The sequence below is a fragment of the Mustelus asterias genome, unplaced genomic scaffold (assembly GCF_964213995.1).
Source record: "Mustelus asterias unplaced genomic scaffold, sMusAst1.hap1.1 HAP1_SCAFFOLD_129, whole genome shotgun sequence".
In the NCBI taxonomy this organism is placed as follows: domain Eukaryota; kingdom Metazoa; phylum Chordata; class Chondrichthyes; order Carcharhiniformes; family Triakidae; genus Mustelus; species Mustelus asterias.
This window is the reverse complement of record NW_027590163.1, coordinates 577,288-585,452: the sequence shown is the minus strand read 5'-3', so window position 1 is coordinate 585,452 and position 8,165 is coordinate 577,288. Positions and strand designations below refer to the sequence as shown.

Sequence of the window (8,165 nt, the reverse complement as noted above, 5' to 3'; positions counted from 1 at the left end):
GGTGCAGACTCGATGGGCCAAATGGCCTCTTTCTGTACTGTAGGGTTTCTATGATTTCTATGATCTGATATGGACCATTTAATAACAGTAGACATATCTCTGTCCTATATTAATTTACTGTCTCCTTAAATGTCAGCCATCGCCTGGGGAAACCAGCCCTTTAATTGTGAACATTAGAAAAGAGACCATCCTTTTAGACAAACAAATAAATGTGTCAAGCTGAGGAAGCAAAGGATGTCACTGTCTTTAAGAGAGAGAGAGAGAGACCTGGGCCAACCTTTCCAGAGTCTGCAGCCTCCCTGGATTCACTTCCTTTCCCTTCAGTTGCTGCAAGTCCCCAATTTCCCCCAGAATGAGAAAAGAAATGGAAAGGGGGAGAAAAGAAAGTGTTTTACTCACAGATGTTGGTTTCTTTTCGTTTATTACAAATACGTTAATACAAAACAATTAAAATACACAAAGCACAAATGTGAAAAATATATTACCAATGGCTAACGCCATCCATTTATCAGTCACTACCTTCTATTTAGGAAGGGTTCACTAACGGTCATAGTTTTCCAGGGCATTGCCCTCTAAATACACCTCCATTTACAAATCATAATCTACAAAGTAACAAACATTAGTCCAACACAACAAAAATAAACACTGAAGCATAACCACTATCCTCCAGGGCACCGCCCCCTGGGTTTGTCCCCTACCGGGGGATGCAACCCTCCAGAGGTACTAATGTCCGGGGTTACACATTACGGATGTTCGACCGGAGGGGGGAAAAGGGGATACCACCCTGGACCTACTCCGTCCGGCATCCCTTCCGGAGTTTCAGCTGGGGCGGAGGGGAAAGGCTCTCCGGGGTACTCATTTTGCCGGGGGGGGGGGGGGGGGGGGGCGGGGGGTGTGGGGGGCACTCCCTGACTTTCTCCCGGACTTTCTCCTGGAGAATGGGGTCCCTCTGGTGTTACTATGTCCGGGGCTTCACCACCCAGAACGTTCCCAACCGGATGCTACACCCCCCGGGGGTTACTCTATCCAGGGGGGGCGGGGGGAGATGCCCCCCAGGCCACAAATAATGCAAGGAAATAGACGGGGGTGGGGAGGGCGGAATAAACCACCAACTAATATAACAGGAGAACCACATATTACGAGAACAAACAATCCATGAACAACCATACAATTGTGAAACATTCCAGAGGCATCGCCTTCCAGAGCTTCGCCCATCAACATCACACCGTCCGAAGTCGACAAAGCTCAACTACAGTCTTCCAAAGTCCACCACTCCGGGCCAGATCTTCCAAAATCACACCCACTGGGGCTGCACCGTCTGGGGTCACACCTTCCGCGGCTGAACCTTCCAAAACCATAGTTCCCAAATGGCTCCTCCCTGGCTTGGGTCTTCCGAGATTGCATCTACCTGGGCCACGCCATTCAAGGCACAGGAATCCCAGCGAGAGCAACATTCAACAAGCCCCAGCCGAAACAAAAAGTTCTTGCACAAGTCACGAACCCAAGCACTTGAAACAGAAACTTCACGCCGACCAAGGCGTTCCTCCCAGCGGCCACATTTCCAAAAGCTCACCGAAAGGCGCGCATTAAGCCCGCCTTGAACTCCTTATCCTCTGCCCGCCCCCTGCCTGGAGCACACTATACTGGCCAACACGCAAAGCGAACGGCCAATGTGGTGGACTGGCTGGACAATCCAATCTTTCCCACTCACAGATGTTGGTTCCTTTTTGTTTATTACAAATACGTTAATACAAAACAATTACAAATACACAAAGAACAAATGTGAAAAAATACATTACCAATGGCTAACGCCATCCATTTATCAGTTACTACCTTCCATTTCGGAAGGGTTCATCGTCAATTACAGTTTTCCAGGGCATTGCCCTCAAAATACACCTCCATTTACAAATCATAATCTACAAATCGACAAACATTAACACAACACTACAACTGTACACAACAAAAAATAAACACTGAAGCATAAGGGCACCGTCCCCTGGGTTTGTCCACCTGCCGGGGGATGCAACCCTCCAGTGGTACTCATATCCGGGGGTTACACCTTACGGATGTTCAGCCGGAGGGGGGAAATGGGGAAACCACCCCGCCTACTCAATCCGGAATCCCTTCCGGAAATTCAGCCGGGGCGGTGGGAGAGTCTCTCCAGGGTACTCAGTTCGGGCCTGCCTTCCCAATTTTTCTCCCGGAGAATAAAAATCCCTCTGGTGTTACTATGTCCGGGGCTTCACCACCCAGAACTTTCCCCAAGTGGATGTCACACCCCCCGGGGGTGACTTTATCCAGGGGGGGATGCCCCCCAAGCCACAAATAACACAAGAAAATAGACGGGGGCCGGAACAAACCACCAACTACCATAACAGGAAAACCACATATTACAATAACAAACAATCCATGAACAACCATACAATTGTGAAACATTTCGGAGGCATCGCCTTCCAGAGCTTCGCCCATCAACATTCCACCGTCCGAAGTCGACAACGCTCAACTACAGTCCTCCAAAGTCCACCACTCCGGGCCAAAACTTCCAAAATCACACCCACTGGGGCTGCACCATCTGGGGTCACACCTTCGGCGGCTGAACCTTCCGAAACCATAGTTCCCAAATGGCTCCTCCCTGGCTTGGGTCTTCCGAGACTGCATCTACCTGGGCCACGCCTTTCAAGGCACAGGAATCCCAGCGAGAGCAGCATTCAACAAGCCCCAGCCGAAACAAAAAGTTCTTGCACAAGTCACGAACCCAAGCATTTGAAACAGAAACTTCACGCCGACCAAGGCGTTCCTCCCAGCGGCCACATTTCCAAAAGCTCACCGCAAGGCGCGCATTAAGCCCGCCTTGAACTCCTTATCCTCTGCCTGCCCGCCCCCTGCCTGGAGCACACTATACTGGCCAACACGCAAAGCGAACGGCCAATGTGGTGGACTGGCTGGACAATCCAATCTTTCCCACTCACAGATGTTGGTTTCTTTTTATTTATCACAAATACGTTAATACAAAGCAATTACAAATACACAAAAAATACATTACCAATGGCTAACGCCATCCATTTATCAGTTACTATCTTCTATTTCGGAAGGGTTCACTAACGGTCATAGTTTTCCAGGGCATTGCCCTCTCAATACACCTCCAATTACAAATCATAATCTACAAAGTGACAAACATTAGTCCAACACAACAAGAATAAACATTGCAGCATATCCGCCGCCCTCCAGGGCACCGCCTCCCGGGTTTTTCCCCTGCCGGGGGATGCAACCCTCCAGAGGTACTCAGGTCCGGGGGTTCCACCTGACGGATGTTCGACTGGAGGCGGGGGGACAGGAAAACCACCCCGAACCTACTCAATCCGGACTGCCTTCCGGATTTTCGGCTGGGGCGGTGGGAAAAGCTCTCCGGGATACTCAATTCGGCCTGCCTTCCCAATTTTTCTCCCGGAGAACAAAACCCCCCCGGTGTTACCCCTCTGGGTGCCCCGGACACTTTCCCCAACTGGATGTCACACCCCCCGGGGGTCACTCTATCCAGGGGGGGGGGGGGGGGGGATACCCCCAGGCCACAAACAATGCAAAGATTTTCCGTTGGTTAGTACAAACACGATATTACAAAACAATTACAAATGAACAAAGAACAAATATGAAAAATACATTACCGATGGCTAACACCATCCATTTATCAATTACTACCTTCCATTTCGGAAGGGTTCATCGTCAATTACAGTTTTCCAGGGCATTGCCCTCAAAATACACCTCCATTTACAAATCATAATCTACAAATCTACAAACATTAACACAACACTACAACTATACACAACAGAAAATAAACACTGAAGCATAAGGGCACCGTCCCCTGGGTTTGTCCACCTGCCGGGGGATGCAACCCTCCAGTGGTACTCATATCCGGGGGTTACACCTTACGGATGTTCAGCCGGAGGGGGGAAATGGGGAAACCACCCCGAACCTACTCAATCCGGAATCCCTTCGGGAATTTCAGCCGGGGCGGTGGGAGAGTCTCTCCAGGGTACTCAGTTCGGGCCTGCCTTCCCAATTTTTCTCCCGGAGAATAAAATCCCTCTGGTGTTACTATATCCGGGGCTTCACCACCCAGAACTTTCCCCAAGTGGATGTCACACCCCCCGGGGGTGACTTTATCCAGGGGGGGATGCCCCCCAGGCCACAAATAACACAAGAAAATAGACGGGGGCCGGAACAAACCACCAACTATCATAACAGGAAAACCACATATTACAATAACAAACAATCCATGAACAACCATACAATTGTGAAACATTTCGGAGGCATCGCCTTCCAGAGCTTCGCCCATCAACATTCCACCGTCCGAAGTCGACAACGCTCAACTACAGTCCTCCAAAGTCCACCACTCCGGGCCAGAACTTCCAAAATCACACCCACTGGGGCTGCACCGAATGGGTTCACACCTTCCGCGGCTGAACCTTCCGAAACCATAGTTCCCAAATGGCTCCTCCCTGGCTTGGGTCTTCCGAGATTGCATCTACCTGGGCCACGCCTTTCAAGGCACAGGAATCCCAGCGAGAGCAGCATTCAACAAGCCCCAGCCGAAACAAAAAGTTCTTGCACAAGTCACGAGCCCAAGCACTTGAAACAGAAACTTCACGCCGACCAAGGCGTTCCTCCCAGCGGCCACATTTCCAAAAGCTCACCGCAAGGCGCGCATTAAGCCCGCCTTGAACTCCTTATCCTCTGCCCGCCCCCTGCCTGGAGCACACCATACTGGCCAACACGCAAAGCGAACGGCCAATATGGTGGACTGGCTGGACAATCCAATCTTTCCCACTCACAGATGTTGGCGGCAGGAGGGAGTTTGACTCTGTCTGAAGGTCAATCTTCATTCACACAAAGCCGGCGCTCTGATGAGCTGGAGGACCAGAGTCCTTCCGGTCCTCCAACTCTTCCCATTGGTCAACACCTCAGGTCAGGGGGTGGGACCTGCCCTGCAATTCACAGCTTCCCCCTCCCTTGGACATGCGCAGTCCCCGGCCGGGGGGAGGGGGAGATCACCGAGCAGCTTCTCGCTCTGGCCGGAGCCGTCAGCCGGTTGCCTGGAAACCTTGGCTCGATGTGGTGCAGGGGGAGGGGAACAATGGGTGGGGGCGGGGCTCCCGGGTCCGCGCACCCGGGCCTGCGCACTGGAACCCTGAGACGTCACCGTGGAGCAGAGTGATTCCTATTGGCTGATTCAGGCAGAACTCCACTGTGACGTCACAAAGGGGAAGTTGGCCAATGATGATGTAATTTAAACAATGCCTGAGATCACTTCACTTCTTGGTCAGACCCCCTTTTCAGTCCAGTGCTACTTGGAGTTTACCGTCAATTCAACAACTATTGGGTTACAAGTCCCTCACAGCTCTTATCACAAATCTATGATAAAATAATTTAAACAATGCATGAGAATGCTTCTTAACTGACTACCTATCACTGTTTGTTGATTGGTCAGACCCCCTTTTTACAGATTCAGGAATCTCAGCCACTGAACACCAGCTGGTCCTGGAATAAGTTTAATTCTAACTCATTCTGAGTAAATATTCTCACCAGGTCCTCTGTCGGGGCTTTGCCAAGCAGCTTTAATGGTTCATGATTGCAGAAACTGAGCAGTCACAGGAACGTGGTCAAGATAGTCCAGTCCCATAATGCCTCACATTCAATCTGCAGTCCTTCAGTTATAACAGAATATGTGGCTGTATGTAGCTGCCTCGGCCCCAATCAGCGCCAACACTGCCTTCCTGAACTGCTACAATGCCTGAGGTGTAAGTACACCCACAGTGCTGTTAGGGAGGGATTTCCAGCTACACATTCCACACTTCCCCTAGACTGTGGGTGGATGCAAGATTGATACATTTCATTCAACTGCACCCAAGCTGAGTTCTTCAAATCCCTTTATTGTACGGGACAATATATTCATGATTTCTTTAAAACAGATATTAAACATTCCCATTTGATTTCAGGTATTAACATATTCTGTTAGTTTGTTCTTTATTGTCAATGTCAGGCTGGGGTTGTTCCTCTTGGAGCAAAGGAGGTTGAGGGGAGATTTGATAGAGGTGGACAAGATTCTGACAGGTTTAGATAAGGTGGACAAAGAAAAGCTGTTCCCATTAGCTGACGGGACAAGGATGAGGGGGTCACAGATTTATGGTTTTGGGTCAGAGAGGAAGGGGGGGATGTGAGGAAGAATATTTTGATGGAGTGAATGGTAATGACCTGAAACTCGCTGCCTACGAGGGTGGAGGAAGTGGAGACAGTAAACAATTACAAAGGAAATTGGATGGGCATTTGGGAGGTTTCAAACAGAAATGCTGACTAAATATCTCTTAACTTCCTAACATCCTGTCACTCTGTGATCCGTGTGAAATTTGAAACCAGGTATTCACAACAAGACTCGAAGAGCATCAGCCCACTGGAGGCAAAGTCATGAGACCGGCCAGTCCAGCAGAAAGAAACCCTCCGACCCTCCCCATTGACCAACTGTGAGAATGAACAAAATGCAGTCCTGGATGTAATTGAGAGCAGAAACAATAACAGCAGAATCCAACCTCTGGAATCACTCGTGAGCGTTTTGGTGTCTCAGCAGGTGGGATGAAGCTCTGAACCCCTTCCCACACTGAGAGCAGGTGAATGGTCTCTCCCCTGTGTGAACTCAACTCGCTGGTGTGTCTGCAGGCTGGATAACTGACTGAACCCCTTCTCACACTGAGAGCAGGTGAATGGCCTCTCCCCAGTGTGAAGTCGCTGGTGCGTCTGCAGGCTGGATAACTGAGTGAATCCCTTCCCACACTGAGAGCAGGTGAATGGTTTCTCCCCAGTGTGAACTCGCTGGTGTTTCTGCAGGTTAGCTAATTGACTGAACCCCTTCTCACACTGAGAGCAGGTGAACGGTCTCTCCCCAGTGTGAACTCGCTGGTGTGTCCGCAGGGTGGATAAATCAGTGAATCCCTTCTCACACTGAGAGCAGGTGAATGGTCTCTCCCCAGTGTGGCTGCGCCGATGAACTTCCAGCTGAGATGGGTATCTGTACCTCTTCCCACAGTCCCCACATTTCCATGGTTTCTCCATGGTGCAGGTGTCCTTTCCTCTCTCTTCAGTTGAAGACTCGTCCACACACAGAACAGTCCCCCCACCCCCGCTGTGAATGGTGTGATATTTATTCAGGCTGTGTAACTGGTTCAAGCTCAGTGCACTGGAACACTCTCACTCCAGTGTGGCAGTGTGTTGGCACTTTTCCAGTCACACTGATGTTTGAAATCTTTTCAAGTCACCAGACCGGACAATCATTTCTCCTCAAAGATTCAAAGGCCGATGATATTCAGGTCCCAAGGAATATGACTCTGTCAGATCTAGATGTGACGTTTGAGATTTCAGCCTGTGATTCCTCTTTCGATACCCTGTAAAAGGAGTTTACAGAAGTCATCAGTGTCAGTGCAGCATAGAAATTTAGAACAGACAATTCAAGTTTCTAATGAATATTCCTTCCTCTCTGCAGACTCGAAACGTTGGCTCTATTCGCTCTCTATCTAGGGGATAGTGTGGGAAATGATGCTGAGGTAGATCGGCCAATTCTCCATGAATGTTTGAGGCAGTTCGATGAGCTGAATGGCCAACTGCAGCTCCGAATTCTTAGGATTTTTGACTGCTGGACAGGAAGCAGTGAGCATGGATCTGTCAATCAGCCTCAATCAGCACCTTCAGGAGAATTGGGAGGGTGAATATTAGATACAGCAGAGTGAGAATGGAGGGAGAGTGTGTGGGATGGAGATTCACAGCTTTTGGGGAACGAGAGAGGAAAGAATGTTCATTAAAATAATAGAATTCTTACATCTTATCAACCGTCCCTGAGCCTTCACAATGAATCTCTCTTCTCAGGACACGCTTATCTCTGAGTTGTCTGTGCTGCCAGCAGTCTCACAAAGCAGCTGCCTTTGCGCTGATATGAGTGGCCCTGCGAGGCAAGTTTAATGCTCCATGGCTGTGTCTTTACCATTCTTTCCCTTCATCTGAGCAGGAATATACTTCTCCTGGACTCTTGATATCACACTTTTAAAAGCCTCCCATTAGCCAGTCATTCCTTTCTCTTCAAACAGACTCACATAATCAACATCTGCTAGATCCTGCCTAACGCC

The 8,165-nt window shown here is 49.5% G+C and overlaps 1 protein-coding gene across 1 annotated transcript in view; it reads left to right on the top strand.

Moving 5' to 3' along the window:
- LOC144484832 (uncharacterized) overlaps nucleotides 1-8,165 on the top strand; it is a 102,259-nt gene that overhangs the window by 60,974 nt on the left and 33,120 nt on the right. The window lies entirely within an intron of this gene.